At 49.3% G+C, this 15,995-nt stretch overlaps 1 protein-coding gene across 2 annotated transcripts in view; it reads right to left on the bottom strand.

The window, feature by feature from the left end:
* LOC126538497 (tyrosine-protein phosphatase non-receptor type 7-like) overlaps positions 1 to 15,995 on the bottom strand; it is a 172,647-nt gene that overhangs the window by 53,242 nt on the left and 103,410 nt on the right. The gene's annotated exons all lie outside the window — the stretch shown is intronic.

The raw sequence follows: 15,995 nt of genomic DNA, 5'->3' as shown, positions 1-15,995 counted from the left end.
GAAGAATATGGGCTCGAGCGACAGTGGCGTAGCCAAGAGGGGGGGGGGGGGGGGGGCTTATGGAGTTTCAGCCTCCCCCCCCCCCCCGAAATTTTTCCGTGATGTCATTCACTGCCGACCAAAAGCTACCCCCGGCGCCGAAAATCATGCTGGATTTTGTCTAGAATGCATTTTTCACGCCAGAATAGACATTTCAGCGTGAACATTGCAAAATCGGGCTAGATTTTGGGGCAACGCACATGCATCGGGAGTCGCATTACGCATGGAGCCTCATCCAAGCAATATTTCAAGGGCGTCTTGATGGCGAATGGACTCGTCGCAGAGGCCGCGGTATCTACAGAGCGCATTAATTTCACTTCAGAATCTTTATGGGTATAAAGTTCTCATAAACTTTTGATGCGAAGGTGCATTGACATATACAAAGTTGTGCTTTATTAGGTTTTAAATTCCGGAACATTGGGAATTTAATGTTATAAGCATTTGACGCCAAAGGTGGATTGACTTTTTGAAAGTCGCACATCAGACTATACAACTAGACAAGCCATACGAACACACTATCAGACAAGTTGCCAAAGCACGCAGCGAGGTCCGATGAGACAAAGGATTGTGGTGGTTCATTTTTGCTGTCATGTCAAAGAAAATAATATCATCATTTCTTTTTCACCTGCGCCAAAGCATCCATGTCAGGACACTAAAGCCAGGATTGGCAACTACGTTCTTATTTATTTTTCTACTTTGACTTTTATTAGCAAGGACACATTGAGCCTCTTCAATTCTTTTTTTGTTCTCGCTACCTGCGGGCTGCCAGAGTCAGCAAGAGCGCATGCACTTTTCTCGTGTTGCCCCGACGACCGCGCGGAGCACTTCAATGCGCGTTCATTTTTTTTCTGGCCGAGTGGATTTTCGCCCGAGTTTTGGACGCTTTCTGGGTAGCAGATGAAGAAAAAGAAGCAATCGTCACTCACTGCCATCTCCGCAGGGACTCGAAGGCATGCAACGCGTTCACTTGAGCGCAACCTCTTTACAAAATTTTGTCTCGCCGGTGTAGGATACCGAGCAGTATGCATATGGATCTCTGTGGACAAAAAATCTCACGTTTTCTTCGATATTCCTTCGGTAGCCACATTAGGTGCCCAAAGCAGGCATTCGATTGTGGCCAACATGCTCTCCTTTGCGCATTTTATTTCCGTGCCCCCGCCCCCGCAAAAGAAAAGAAAAAAAAAAACATTGTTGCGGTGCCGCAAATTGTCGCATGGTGAAAGTTCAATTTTGTTACTTTTTCTTTTGCGGAAAGTAATGGGCCACGGGACGCTTCAGTTGCCAGATACTCTTATTATATTACTGCGGTAGTAATTACAAGGGCACTCCAGGCGCATTCCTGCCATCGCTGACGCCCTCATGTTCTGTATGAAGTCCAAGGGCGATAACATAGTGACCGCGCGCCTCATGCTGTATGTGCGAGTGAAAGCTAGGGAAGGGGGGGTGGCAAGGGTGAGCTGACATTGGTGGCTCAGTTTTGTGTGTGCAAGGGAAAAAAGCGGGGAGGAAGCGTGCCGCGTCCTGTCACGCGGTACATCAAGGGGAGTGAAGGGAGGGGTTGCTGTGATCTTTGCATCTCTCATTTCGCAACATGTTTACTTGCCTTGTTTGACGGATTATATACAGTGACTTTTTTTTTAGATAAGTAGATTTATTGGAGACTTATACATATATTTAAATAGCTTGTTGCGAAGGTTTGTGTATACGAGCAGTGAAATTTGTTTCCAGTGACTTTTTTGCCCTTTATCAAGCTATATCTTCGCATTTGTAGATTCCATTGTATCATCGCATTTCTAATGTACGCGGGCGAGTCAAATGAAAGTGGGCCAACCCACCCGCGCAATAATGGTTCTGTTCATTATCTCCGAGACATGCGCATAGCACACAGTGTTACGTTTTGCCTACGACGCGCGATATAGCTGGCGCGGATGCAACGGACGCCGGGGCTTCGTTCAAAGCGGCGGACATTTTGGACCGTTCAGCGCTGCCGCAACGCCTCCTGCCATGCGCGTCCAGGCATGTTTCAATGCCACGTGTCTTCGTGTGTGCGTGTGTGTGTGTGTGTGTGTGCATGTTGGTGCCCACGCTTGTCAAAGCGCGGCAGCCGTGGAGAGGAGCTCCCCAACTGTGAAGCAAGGAGGTCTGACCGGCGCCGGCCCGGCGGACGCGTCACCTTCTAGTCTCAACGTGTCCGCGCGGCGCCGTCACGTGTGTCTCTCGCAAGCCGTTCCTTCTTGCCCTCGACTCCGAGAGTATAAAAGCAGCAGCCCATGGACGCCGAGAGAGGCTCCGATTTCTTCCGTCGAGTAACGCGCTCTCCCGTTTCTCCACTTCGGTCGACCTTACCGGCCGCTCTTTTGCGATGCTAGAATAAACAAGTTGTTCTGTTAGCAGTCGACTCATCCTTTGCCAGCACCTTCAGATGCTTCCAGTTGTGCCCCAGGCCGCCAGGCCAACGCTACCCTTGGGGGCTTGCGACCCATTTGCAACAACAGGCATCTTCCATTTACAAAAGTGACAGGCAGGTGTGAGGATAAATTTTCTTTAATACTCTTATAGACTGGGTTGAACATGGTTACGTAACATAATGGACAGTCCAAAAGTTAAACAGCGTGATGTCGTGAGGTTTCTGACAACTGTAGGTGTTTTCCAAAATGATATAAGTAGCCGTGTGGCGGCCTTTTACATTGAATGTTGCATTTCATTGGCCACTGAAGCGTTGGAGCACACGGTTCAAAAGAGAATGTGAAAGTTGCAAAGACGATTGAAGACCGGGTCAAAGCAACTGTGCAATCACCCCTTACAGGTTGGTGAGCTAATTAGACAAGAACAGAGGATAAGCATCGATGAGCTGGCAGAGCGTGTCAACATCAGTAATGGTTCCGTTCACACCATAATTAATGAACGTCTCGGTTATCAGCTATTGTGCGCGCAATTGATGTCCAACATATTGAACCACCGCAAGAAGACGGAGAGGCTCGGCGCTGCCTTGACTCATCTGATCCGGTATCACAATGATGGTGACGACTTCTTGTATGTAATTGTGACGGGGGATGAATCATGGTGCCGCTACTACGAGCCTGAAACACGATGGAAAAGCTTACAATGGAAACATTTGGATTCACCACCCCCAAAGAAAGCAAAGGCCATTATTTGCACCGGAAAGGTGTTGTTGACTTTTTTTAAGGAAACAACTCCAGAATGTGATGGCACCAGAGACTGCTGGATCAGAACACTTAGAAACAAGAAGAGTTAAAGGAGGTCACATGCTACATAAAAACTCTAAATGATTAAGTGGCAGAAGGAGAAAAGAAATGGATAAAAGCCAATCAAGCATTGCATCAAGGCACATGCATGTTTGCAAAAGCCTGTATGAGCATAGCTAAATAAATGGTCTCGCAAAGGACAAACCAAAGCAATCAATGGTGGCCACTACGAAAAGTGAAATGTCGCGGTCATTCAGCTTCGTCTCCCCATGCATACTTGCATAGTCTGGAAGGAAGAAAATGGATTGGGTATTTAAGAGCTCTGCTAGGGAAGCCAAGCGAACCAAGAACACACCAAGCCTTTCTTCGCACCTCAGCTAGCAACAACCAATGTAGTGGATATGTATAGATGGGGTGGCAGCAGGGGGTGGGGCTAGGGAGTTGGGTTGTGTGGGAGGGGGGGGACCTCCGGCAATGTTCAGGACAATCACCACATCAGATGAGTCTACGACCACACACGCATGCACACACACATACACACATGCACACATACGTGTACAGACAACCAGACGGCACACTGAAATGACAACTTCCACATGCAAACATCACCCACACCACCCAAGCCAAATAGTGCGGCTTGAGAGAAGGAAAAGAAAAGGCAAAAGTGCTTCTGTAAAAAAGGCAAAAGCGAATTGTCGACGCTAATAGCATCGCCTCACTGTGGTTGGCACTATCAGCTGCAGGTTCGTAGTGGATGCAAACTCCTGGCTGGCTTCGCTTCGTATCACCAATGTGAAGATATAGTTACGTGGAGGCAAACGCAACAGGGAAACGTAGCACTGAACCATATGGTCGAATGCGCATGCCAGATCAAAAGCCTCTTCTTCATTGATGTTCCTTTCGGGGAAAATTACTGTAACATGACCCCTGGCTGCTGAAGCACCATCACGGTGCTTGCTATGGTGTAGGGGAGCGGTAAAGTTTAAGGTGGGATACATGAACAATGTCTGTAGGTGGCAAAACAGAGGGAGAGGAAGACTCGAGCGGGCTAATCTCGCAAGTTCAAGTTCTTTTATTAATCACATGAAAAAAAAAAAAAAATTATGGGGTTTCACGTGCCAAAACCACTTTCTGATTATGAGGCACGCCGTAGTGGAGGACTCTAGAAATTTTGACCACCTGGGGTTCTTTAACGTGCACTTAAATCTAAGTAAACGGGTGTTTTCGCATTTCGCCCCCATCGAAATGCCGCCGCCGTGGCCGGGATTCGATCCCGCGACCTCGTGCTCAGCAGCCCAACACCATAGCCACTGAGCAACCATGGCGTGCATTAATCACATGAAGATAAGTACATTGCGTATGGTATAAAGGTGGGACCCTATAACTCTCGTAGGGGTTGTGAAGGGGTTGTGAAGTTACATGCTGTTACACAAACACTACAGCGCGTGAGAATGCGTGACACAGTACAAATATGGTACATACTCATTGAGCAAGTGACGCGAGCATAAAAGAGTGAAGGTTAGTTTTGCAGCTGATGGCTGTTGTGCTGTTAGATCTGTTGATAATTTATTCCTGAGCTGCGATGCGGCATGCAGTAATGTAAATGATCCATAACTACAGTATTTACTCTCATAATGATCGCACTTGCGTAATGATTGCACCCCTGAATTTTGTCGTCAAAATTAGATTTAAAAAAATTTCCTGTGTAATGATTGCACCCTGAACTTGCTGCGGCGATATGTCGTGTGCCAAGTCTAGCTAATATTGATCGCGCTTACCATCTGTCGAATGCTACGCGAACGACTCTTCAAGACAAACCAAGCGGTCTGCACGCACCAAACATTCTTAAGTAGATGCCTCATTTCATTACTTTCCGCACTTCCATGACTAAAAAAAAGCTGCAACCAAACTTGCCTTTATTATGTGTAGGCTTTATAATGGTTGTGGTCAACAAGAACAAAAAAGGCGCCTTTTGATTCTTCTCATCTCCACTCGTGGGCACGCAACAAATCATGAGCGGCAACGATAGTAGCCATGTTTACACTGATATGTTAAAAGTATGCCCTATTCATACGCCGACGCTTGTAACACAGCTAAGATATTCACCCACCCTTGGCGGAAACATGCCGTATTAGGATAGTAGTGAAGACAGATGCCGCAGTTTCCACAGCATGCCGGCCATGTGTTTCTATGTCACTGGCAGCTAAGCGCGCCCATCTGTTTCTGTCCCCTCAACGTAGACATGGCTATGTTATTGCCGCAAACTTGCAGATATTAACGATATTCATTACTGATACGGAAGTGTTTCAATGCATGTAATGTACTCGCGAGAAGAAAAAAAAATCACGTTCGGCACGTTCGGCTTGCTCCGCCGGCCGCCATTTTTGTTTTGGTGTCCCGCAGCGGGACAAAAAAAATTTTTTTTTCTTTTCGCGGGAAAATTAACCCGCGTAATGATCGCACCCCTAATTTGGCGTAAATTTTTTGGAGAAAAAAGTGCGATCATAATGCGAGTAAATACGGTGGTGCAAGATTTTGCAACGGTTAGCATTCTTGAGGTGACTGAACGTAATGTGTATGTGGTACTTTGATAATAAATTTTTATAGAAGGACGTAATATATTTTTGTGCGTGATCTTGTAAAGCGTAAGTGGCGTCTTTTACACATCTTAAGACATGGTAGAGTCCGGAGTACCAGGAAAGCAATTTTTCAGAGTCCAAAACGCTGAGTCGGAGTCCACAGAAGCACAAGGGCACCCAGGGTATAGATAATGTTGCAATGACGGGAGTCGTAGCGGTGCCTGGTGGTCTTGCGATATCGTAAGGCCATGGCGAGTAATCTGGCGCGCCTCGTCAGCTTTGGAAACGGCAACGCGGGTGTACTCAGTGTGTAAATGGTTGGCAGTGGGGGTGATAGGGTTAAAAGGTAACAATGGGTCGTGGCCAAATACAAGATACAGGGTGAAAAACCAGCAATATAGTCATGGGAGGAATTGTAGGCAAATGCAACAAAGGGCATCGCAGCATCCCAGTCTTGATGGTCAGAAGAGATATAGATAGAAAGCATGTCCGACTGAATCCTTCAGTCAAGCCGTTGGTTTGCGGGTGGTAAGCCGCCGTAAATCTTTGTTTTGTCGAGCAGAAGCGAAGCAGGTCATCGATAACACTGGAGAGAAAGTACCGGCCATGGTGAGGAGTCGACAAGAGGCTCTATGATGTAAGATGGATGACATGTAACAGGAAATCAGCAACGTCTGTAGCAGAACTGGTAGGGAGAGTGAATGTAATTGCGTATTGGGTGGTGCAGTCCGTAACCACAGCAATCCATTTGCTGGCAGCAGCAGAGGTAGGGAAAGAACTGAGGAGGTTGAGATCAACTCGGAAGATGGGGTCAAGGGGCTGAAGGAGGCCAGCAGGAGTCATAGATGGTTCCTTTTGGCATTGGCACAGTTCACATGCAGTAACATAGCGACGAACGGAGAGGTAAAGACCGCGCCAAAAGAACTGACGGCGAACGCCATCATAGGTCCGGGAAACTCCAAGATGACTAGAGGTTGGGGCATCATGGAGCTGGTCGAGAATGCTCCAGCACAGATGTGTAGGAACGACAAGCAGCAGTTCGCGTCCGTCCTGGCAGGCGTGGCGATATAATGTACCATCTTCAAGCACGAAGAGGTGAAGGAATGGATCGGGTTCTGTGGAATCCAGCTTCTGAATAAGCTCACGTAAGATAGAATCACAGCGCTGTTCATCACGGATGCGGCTTAAAGCAGAGAGTGAGAGTACACATGCAGGCGTGTCATCGGAGGCTGCAGGCAGATCCACAGTATTACGAGACAAACAATCAGCGTCCCGGTGCAATCGGCCAGAATGATAAGAAACAGAGTAGGTGTATTCTTGGAGCCGCAGTGCCCAGTGACCAAGACGCTCAGTGGGATCCTTAAGGGACAAAAGCCAGCGATGTGCGTGGTGATCGGTAGTGATGGTGAAATGCCAGCCTTGTAATTAGGGGGGAATTCGCCCACTGCCCAAACGAGAGGAAGACAGTCCCGTTCGATGATGGAGTAGGTGTGTTCGGCTGGAGAAAGAAGGCGGCTGGCATAGGCAATAATACGGGCATGCCCATTCTAATGTTGGGCAAAACAACACCAATTTCGTAGCCGCTACCATCGGTGTGGAGTTCTGTTGGAGTGCAGCCATTAAAATGAGCCAGGACAGGTGGTGTGGTCAGCGACGTAATGAGGGTAGAGAAAGCGGCAGCCTGTGCAGCACGCCAAAAAGCGGGACGTCTTCCTTCAGTAAGTTTGCGAGAGGACGTGTGATTTCCGAGAAATTGTTGACAAAATGACAGAAGTAGGAGCACAGTCCCAGAAAGCTACCAAGTTCCTTTGTGCAAGTCGGAAAGGGGAACTTCTGCATGGCTTGAGTTGACGAGATGACCAAGCATTGTAAGTTGCTGACGTCCGAAGTGGCATTTGGATGAATTAAGTTGCAGGCTGGCGTTGCAAAAGACAAAGGATAGAGGAAAGTCGGTCCTCAGGTGCATTTCAGATGTCAGTGAAATACAATGATGTCATCAAGATAACACAGGCAAATGGACCATTTAAAACCGTGTAAGAGGGTGTCCATCATGCATTCGAAGGTGGCCGGGGCTTTGCATAAGCTGAAGAGCACGACTTTAAGGGGGGACGTGGCTTTGAAAATCAACTTCCTTATTTCTTCATGGATTTTGATGAAAATTGGCACAAATGTTTGGAATGTCTCCCTGATGTTTCCATAAAAGTTTCAGAGTGATATCTTGAGAACATTTTATTCAGTTTTATTGAGCAGAATTTTTCTCCCTCTAACTTTCTGGAGAGCCTGGGGAACTTAAAAAATGTGATAGAAGGCTTGTCAAGTATTGACTGCATAGGTAAATGCGTGCTGAAGGTCGTGACATTCTTGATTTTTTTTTTTCGCAACACAAAGTTTTTGGATTGCCATATTTTATGTTACCTTTAAATCAAGCACACTTTTGGGGTAGACGAATAGCCATATCGTAAACTTTCAAAGGGTCAAGATGGATGTCACAACCTGCACTGTAGCCTAAGGAACATGACAAAAAAAAAAAAAAAAAGCGGAGTCAAAATATTGTTACGTGTAGCCGAACCCGAATGCTATTTACAATCTATTTACAGCGAAGCTAACAAAGGCCGAAATGGCGACGCTATATCAAGCCGGCACACACACGTCGTCTTCGTCCTCCTCAGTGCAGTCACACTGTGGCGGCTGTTCCGTAGCATCACCCCCGGCTGTAGAAGCACCGTCCTGGTGCTTAATCTACACATGCGCGGTGAAAGGTGTATGGTATGGTTTTAGTCTCGCCACGTGAACGATGTCACTTGCAGCTGATGATGACGCTGAGAAATCGGCGGGGATAATTTCATACGTGACATCGGTCACTTGTCGCACCACATGGTAAGGGCCAGTGTAGCGCGACAGCAGCTTTTCGGAAAGGCCCACACGTCGAATGGGTGACCATAGAAGCACCAGAGAACCCGGAGAAAAGTGCACGTTGCGATGGTGGCAATTATAGAGGCGTCTCTGATGCTCCTGTGAGGCCTCGAGATGGGTGCGGGCGAGCTGGCGCGCGTGGTCGGCATCTGCGTTCGCGTCGCGGGCGTATTCAGTGGCTGAACGTGTGGCCGAGGGCAGCAAAGTGTCCAAGGGCAACATGGCTTCTCGGCCATATAGGAGGTAGAATGGTGAATAGCCGGCGGTGTCGTGACGCGATGCATTATATGCGAACATCACATATGGTAAGTGAAGATCCCAGTCGTGGTGGTCGGTCGCAACGTACTTCGAAAGCATGTTGGTGATGGTCCGGTTGAGGCGCTCCGTGAGGCCGTTGGTCTGTGGGTGGTAGGACGTGCTGAACTTGTGCTTTGTCGAGCAGGAGCGGAGGATGTCCTCGACGACTGCCGAGAGAAAGCTGCGGCCACGGTCAGTGAGTAATTGGCGCGGAGCACCATGCAGTAAAATGATGCCATACAGAAGAAAGTCGGCAACGTCAGTAGCACAACTTGTCGGGAGGGCTCTGGTGATTGTGTACCGCGTAGCAGTCAGTAGCGACGGCGACCCATCTATTTCTGGAGCCCGAGAGAGGAAATGGTCCAAGAAGGTCTAGACCAAGACAGAAAAAGGGTTCGGGTGGGATACCGATCGGCTGGAGACATCCAGCTGGAGGGGTGGAGGGCTTCTTCCAGCGCTGACAGGGCTCACAAGTGGCAACGTAGCGCCGCACGGAGCGGGCGAGACCCGGCCAAAAAAATTGACAGCGTACACGGTCGTATGTGCGCGAGACGCCCAAGTGTCCAGCCAAGGGAGCTTCGTGAAGTTGCTGGAGGACAGTCGAACGCAGATGCGATGGAATGACGAGCAGAAGGTCAAGGCCGTGTGGATCAAAATTGCGGCAGTATAATGCCCCCTCCTTAAGGAGAAACATCCGGAGAGAGGCGTCGCCAGGAGTTGACTCCAGACGGTCGATGAAGGCTCGTAATGAAGGATCGTGCCGTTGCTCGTTGCTGATTTGAAGCAACTGCGACACAGAGAAAACGCAAGCGATGGCGTCCGCATCAGCCGGTTCGTCGACGGGGTAGCGGGACAAACAATCGCCGTCCTGCTGCAAGCGTCCCATCTTATATACATGTACCACGGAGAAGGTATATTCTTGCAGGCATAACGCCCAGTGAGCGAGTCGTCCCATGGGGTCCTTGAGCGAGGATAGCCAGCAGAGAGCGTGGTGATCAGTGATGACACAGAAGGGGCGTCCGTACAAGTATGGACGAAACTTCGCAACAGCCCACACAAGAGCGAGGCACTCGCGCTCTGTGATGGAATAATTTTGCTCGGCGGGTGATAGAAGTTGGTTGGCATAGGCTATAACGCGATCATGTCCACGCTGGCGTTGTGCTAACACTGCTCCTATACCATGACCACTGGCATCAGTTCAAACTTCCATTGAGGCGGACGGGTCAAAGTGGGCCAAAATTGGAGGCGTGGTAAGGAGAGTAGTCAGCTGTGAAAAAGATGCGGCATGGTCAGGACCCCAAGAAAAAGGGGCGTCTTTCTTCAAGAGGTCGGTAAGGGGACGTGCGATGGTTGCAAAATCCTTCACAAAGCGTCGGAAATAAGAGCACAGCCCTACGAAACTACGAACGTCCTTGGTAGACTTCGGAACAAGAAAATTTGTAACGACACGAATTTTGTCTGGATCGGGTCGCACGCCTCCGGCGTCCCCGAAGTGTCCAAGGATGGCGATTTGGCGGCGAGCGAAGCGACATTTTGACGAGTTCAACTGGAGACTGGCGCGGCGGAACACGTCAAGAATCGCTGAAAGACGGTCTAGATGCGTGTCGAATGTGGGCGAATAAACGATGACGTCGTCCAGATAGCACAAGCAGGTGGACCACTTGAACCCCTGAAGCAGAGTCCATCATTTGTTCGAAGGTGGCGGGCGCGTTACAGAGACTGAAAGGCATCGCCTTGAACTGATAAAGGCCGTCAGGGGTAACAAATGCAGTCTTCTCTCGGTCCATGTCGTCGACGGATATCTGCCAGTAGCCGGACCGTAAGTCGATAGAAGAAAAATAGGTGGCACCGTACAGGCAGTCTAGAGCGTCATCAATACGTGGCAAAGGGTACATGTCCTTTTTTGTGATTTTGTTCAGGTGGCGATAATCTACACAAAAATGCCACGTTCCATCCTTCTTTTTGACAAGTACGACGGGAGAAGCCCAGGGACTACAGGAAGGCTCAATAATGTCCTTTGCAAGCATCTTGTTGACTTCCTGTTGAATAACGGCTCGTTCGGACGCAGAAACACGATATGGATGTCTGTGAATAAGGTTCGCATCACCAGTGATTATGCGATGGGTCACGACGGACGTTTGACCTAACGGTCGATTGTCAAAGTAAAGAATGTCGCGATAGCCTTCAAGAACGCGGCAAAGAGCTTCAGCTTGAGCAGGTGTAAGGTCAGAGGAAACCATCTTAATGTTGATGTCAGTACCGTGCGATGACGTCATGGTATGGGCTGAGCTGTGACGATCTTCCACTGTGAATGGCTCGACCTCATCATCCTGCAAAGTGCTAATTATAGCCAATGAAATCCCCTGAGGCAGAACTTGCGTGGTTAGCACGAAATTGACAAGGGAGGTGCGGTTGACAATTGACAAGGCAGGTGCGGTTGCCAGTAATTGTCAGCACAGTGTGCGGCACGGTAACACCACGTGTAAGTATAACTGCCGGAATTGGTCCGACCACGTAATTACCGTCAGGTACAGCTGGTGAGGACAACAAGTCGACGTGTGTCACAGAGTGAGGTGGTAGGCGAATAAAATCCATGCAGCTCAAACGGCTTGGAGGCGGGTCCACAGGGTCGGCAAGAAGGGGCAAGTCAAGGCGAAGTGAGCCGCCTGAACAGTCAATGAGGGCAGAATGATTGGCAAGGAAATCCAGACCGAGAATGAGTTCGTGAGGGCAATGCTCGATGACTGTGAAGAGAACGACGGTGTGTCTCAGCAATGGTGAGTCGGGCAGAGCACATGCCAACAATAGCGACAGTCCCTCCGTCGGCGACTTGTAAAACTCGGTTCGGGGCGGGCGTCAGAACTTCCTTGAGCCGACGGCGAAGAGCAGCACTCATAATGGACACATGCCCCCCGGTGTCAATCAACGCGCACACAGGAACATTGTTGACGAGAACGTCCAAAAGATTCTTGTTCGTGGGTAAGGTGAAGCGAGGATTTCGTGTCAATGTCGTCATTGCAGCTTCACCTCCAGAAGCTGCGCTGTCTAGTTTTCCGGTCGGGGGTGCGGGGAGTAGGTCGGAGGAGGAGCACGGCGTGACGGGGCCGAACGAGATTGACGACGGGCGGAGAAGTCCAGCGGCTGCGGCAGTGGCGAGCGGCATGTCCAATGCGTCGGCAGTTAAAACGGATCGGCTTGTCGTCCACGGTTCGCCGTTCGGAGGGGTTGCGCTGTCCATAAAAGGAGTAAGAAGAGCAGGGGTGGTGACGTGCGGGGAGAAAGAGGTTCCGAGCGTACGGAACGAATGGATTGCAGGCCGACGTTGGACAACTCTTGACGGACGACGGCCTGGATCAAGGAGATTGTCACCGGAGAATGATCAGGTAACGGTAATGCAGGGGCTGCCGGTTGTGCCGCTTCGACCTCACGACGAATGATGCGGGTCAAGTTGTCACATCGCGACGGCTGGTGGAAGAGGTCGTCACAGGATGACGTAGCAGCTGTGTTGGGAAGTCGCGTGATGTGCTGGGACACCCGGCGGCTTTTAGCATGCTCGAGGCGGCGGCACTCCTTGAGGATGGTATCGATGCTGGTGACGTTCATAAACACCAGTAAATTGAACGCGTCGTCAGTAATGCCTTTGAGGACGTGATTAACCTTATCGTCCTCAGACATGTTCGGGTCAGCCTTGGCACAAAGGGCCAAGACGTCGAGAATGTACGACACGTAGGACTCGGTCGACGTCTGCACACATGTGGCAAGGGCTGTTTTGGCATTGACTTGTCAACCAAACGGATTGCCAGAAAGGTCGCGTAGCTTGTCTTTGAAGAGATCCCAGCTCGAGATCTCCTCTTTGTGAGTCTGGAATCACGCCAGTAGAGCTCCGTTGAGGTAAAAAGAACGTTGGCAAGCATAATAGTCGGATCCCACCTGTGACTGGTGCTGACACGTTCGTATAAGCGGATCCAGTCGTCAACATCAGGACTGCCGACTCTGTTGAAAACACCAGGATCCCGAGGGGGGGGAAATGGCGACGTAGGTCGAGGCTGCAGGCGGAGACGGTTGTGTAGATGAAGTGCCGCCAGCAGGAGCCGAAGTTGCACTGTCGCCGTTGCGACTGCTGCGAAGCTCCATGACGGGTACGGGGAACGTCCACCTCCACCAAATTAATGTTACGTGTAGCTGAAGCCGAATGCTATTTACAATCTATTTACAGCGAAGCTAATGAAGGCCAAAATGGCGACGCTATATCAAGCCGACACACACACGTCGTCTTCGTCCTCCTCAGTGCAGCCACACTGTGGTGGCTGTTCCAGAGCAATATCTTGAACGGTAACAAAGAAATCAGCTCCAGAAACTGAGCAGAAAGGCAGAAAAACAGTTTTGAGAAAACGGCTCTCAAAGTTTCACCTTCTTCTCAGTTCTCTAAAAGGCAACAAATTTGTTGTCTTTGGGGTGTTTTGTGGTGTGGGGCTTCTTGTACATGTGGCCTCTGCTCTGGTGCGCTCCCCCCCCCCCCCCCCTTATCTTATTATAGGGCACTCTTTGCTGCTGCTGCTCTACAAAGGGCATGGTGCCTAAGTTTCAAACCAAGTGACGTGCAGAACTCTGTGTGGGCATGAATATAGTTCCAGTGTACATTCAGGCAGCCTGTATCCGCAGGCTGCCCGATTGATAGCAATCCCTAGTACAATCAGTGATGAATTTTCTTTTTGTTTTGGTAGAATCTACCATGTTACTGAACGAAGGCTCCGAGTGTCAGCAGCCTCCCAAGTCATCTTTACTTGACAATGACTGTATAACTTAGGATCAGAGAGCCAGTGATAGATTTGCAGCTGCTAGGTGCTTTCCAGAATTGTACTTTTCTATGATGCCTCAATCACTTCTGCAGCCAGGTGTCTGTGCCAGCCCAACGGGCCTAGTGAACAGAGCTCATGATGAGGTTCTCTTTATGAAGGAGTGGTATAATAGATATTGCTACGAGCTATCGTGGCAATATAACAGAGAATGCGCAATATGCTTAGTTGCGGGTCCGACGTGCGATGTGCTTAGGCGCGCAGTTCGAGATGCCGACGCGCGAAATGCCTAGTCGCGGGCTCGAGGAGTCAACCCTCGCGCTTATTCGCGCAGTCCGAGGTGCCGAAGCGCGAAATTCCTAGTGGTGGGCTCGAGGAGTCGACACTCGATGCGCTTATTCGCAAAGTCCGCGGTGCCGACGCGCGAAATGCTTAGGCGACGGTCTGAGAAGTCCATGTGTGATGTGCTTGATCGCCGAGTCGGAGACTCCCTAGGCACGATATGCTTAGCCGCGTGTCCGAGGATTGCGTGCGCAACGTGCATCGTCACGAATTCCGAAACACCGAGTGCTGAAAGGCTTAGCCGCATGTCCGAGGATTCCGAGCGTGAATCTTGGTCGCGAAGTCCGCGTCACCGATGCTCGGAATGCTTAGCCGCGAGTCTGAAACGTCCACAGGCATAGGGATCAGCCACGCTGCGATGTCCGCGTAGTGCCAGTTTTGACACGTTGAGATTACAGCGAGTGGAAACGTCCATACTCGCGAGGCGCAAAGAGCCAAGCAGACGACGCGAGCGCCGGACCAATGGCGAACCGCGCAGAAGTCACGTGGCGGTCGCGGCCAATTGCAGACTCCGGCACGACCTTCAATCATTTGCTTTTTGTGCGCTTGTTTCTGTATGGAGGAGATAGCTGAAGCGGCAAATTTGAAGACGAAGAAATGCGCTTTCCAAGAAGACCAAGATGGCGGCGCTCGATCGCGCCGTTCCTGAAATATTGTGGCTTGAAAAACGCTGTTCTTTCTTGATTTCCACGAGATTTTTCGCCACCTTGGCTGATAAAACGAATTTTTTAGAGCACTTCTAAGTGGTTTACAGTGATGATATTTGGGTATCAGATAGAAAAAGGGTTATAGAAACTGAAAATGTGATTTTCAAAAAATCTATTTTTTGGCAATTTTTCGCGATGCGAAAGCCATGTCCCCCCTTAACCCTTTGAGGGTCGATTTTTTTCGGCATATGCGACCGCCCAGGGTCGATTTATTTTACTGCATGTTCCGATTCTTCTTAGGGACTTATTTCGAAAAAAAATTACTATAATTTTTCTAGGGTGACCGTAAAGTGAGAAAAAAGTATTTTGCATTGGTATATATGCACTCTTCATTCATGAATAACAATAAAAAAGAAAATAAACTTATCAGAATTAAAAATTTGATTCATTTTTATGCACATAGTTTAAGGCTTTGAAAATCTGCACACGAGAATATTTCGCAAGCCTCAAATGTTCCTGCTCTTACACTAATACGTACATCCATAGGGTAATTGAACTGCGTAGGTGCGCGCACTCAAGAAAACTGTTTGGTTGTGTGCCCATCAAAAAAAGCAACACGTGTGACAAACTTCCGCTAATATTCACCTTATGCCAACCAGTTAGGGCAATTAGTTCTCGCGAGTCTTTAAAAAAAAGAAAAGAAACGGGAACGCATGCACAGCGGCATCCTTCCTATGCGCACCCCTGTGAGCACTAAACGAGCGAGAAACAAGTGGTCGCACTTTGAGCGATTAGGAACGACATAGCCATCAGTTTCGCAAGCGAAAAAAACCGAAACCGCCTGCAAAACAAAATCCAAACGGCCGCCCGCCCGCGCGCATGCCAATGCGCGAGCGGTAGTATATAGACGAGCGGGAGCAAACTAGTGCTAAAACAAACCCTGCAACGAAAACCGAGAGAGGGAGGCGCGTGAGAAAAATTCCCTGTATCCCCACATAGTGGCTGCACATGACAGAAAAGAAAAAGTTAAAAAATTGGCGCCCTTTTTAAACGTACAGACTGCGCCGTAAATATACGGCATCGACCATTTTCGGACTTGTTTGCGGCGGCGTATATTTACGTCATTGATTGTAAAAGGGTTAAACTGATAAAGGCCGTCAGGAGTGACAAAAGCGG

The sequence above is a fragment of the Dermacentor andersoni genome, chromosome 4, assembly GCF_023375885.2.
Source record: "Dermacentor andersoni chromosome 4, qqDerAnde1_hic_scaffold, whole genome shotgun sequence".
NCBI classification, from domain to species: domain Eukaryota; kingdom Metazoa; phylum Arthropoda; class Arachnida; order Ixodida; family Ixodidae; genus Dermacentor; species Dermacentor andersoni.
Note: the sequence above shows the minus strand (reverse complement) of the source record. Positions and strands in the feature narration are given on the sequence as shown.